This window comes from Rhagoletis pomonella, unplaced genomic scaffold, assembly GCF_013731165.1.
Source record: "Rhagoletis pomonella isolate Grant_MI unplaced genomic scaffold, Rhpom_1.0 Rhpom_scaffold_00006, whole genome shotgun sequence".
In the NCBI taxonomy this organism is placed as follows: Eukaryota; Metazoa; Arthropoda; class Insecta; order Diptera; family Tephritidae; genus Rhagoletis; species Rhagoletis pomonella.
In genome coordinates this window covers 28,669,150-28,670,433 of record NW_023458560.1, presented here as the reverse complement: position 1 = coordinate 28,670,433, position 1,284 = coordinate 28,669,150, and positions in this window count along the sequence as shown.

Sequence of the window (1,284 nt, the reverse complement as noted above, 5' to 3'; positions counted from 1 at the left end):
CTGACAATTGTCTTTCAACTCACCACAGTCTTTCGAAAGACAAAAGTGTGTCGTAAGACAATTGTCAAATCGAACAACTATGTATCTTGACAGCCCTTTTCTGTCTTTCGAAAAACTGTTTGAAAAATCTGGTAATGAGGAGGTCTTAGCTTCATTCTGTTTGTTTTTTAGCAATAAGTTTTCTATTTTTCTTTTTAAAACAATAAAAACTAAAAATTCAATAAAATATAATTTAAAAAAGACAAAACGATAATTAAAAAAATATGTTACGAAATATTAAATATAAATAAAAAAAAGTTTTTATTTTAAAGCTGTAAAAACTAAAAATTAAGAGAAAACTCATTAAAAAAGAAAAACATTAATAAAGAAATATTCATTTATTTATTTAATTCGGTCAAAGAAAAGAACATTCTTACTGACTATGCTATCTAAAAAAGTAACAAGGAATAACTTAAAGCTAATATATAGGTTACATTATAAGATCAGAGTAGTTTTAAGATTAACTTTTTTAACACCACTCCGGGAAGCGATATATCAATATCCTCGATATCATTGAGTTTATTAATCTCTCTAAGGGCACGACAAATCGGTGCATTCATAGCATACGTTGACTTGGAGGAATGCAAATAAAAAATGTCCATGTGCCGCAAATTTCTTCGCGGAACATTGAGAGGAATATACATATAATAAGTTTCAAAAATAAAATGAAATTAAAGAAACTATTCTACTATACAAGAATCAATTTATTAAACAAATTTATAAAGTCAATTTCTACAAACTAAATGATATAACAAAAAAAAATAACTAACTAAAAAAACATATTAAAAAATAAAGATTAAATGAAATAAAAATCTAAAAATAATAAGAAAATTAAATTATAAAAAAACGGAATCAAAAACATACATAAAATAAGGTTCAAAAAATTAAATTAAATTAAAAACATTAAATTATTAAATATTAAAAAATAGAAAAATAAGTTTAAAAATAATAAAAAAGTAAAACAAGTTCTTAAATTAGAGAAATGTTTTTCTCTTTAAAACATTAAAATCTAAAAGTTCAAAACGAATTAGATTAAAAAATACATAAAATCATTTTCTCAAAAATAAATTTAAAAAATACATCATAAATGAAATGAATTTTTTTTCCCCTTTCCAGTTCCACTAAGCTCCCATCCTCTGATGAATCGTCGAACCATACTCATTTTCACCAAGTTTTTATAAACTCGCTTTATTATACCTTCATGAGCATGAAATGGTATTATAACTTTGGTCCGATGTTTGTAAG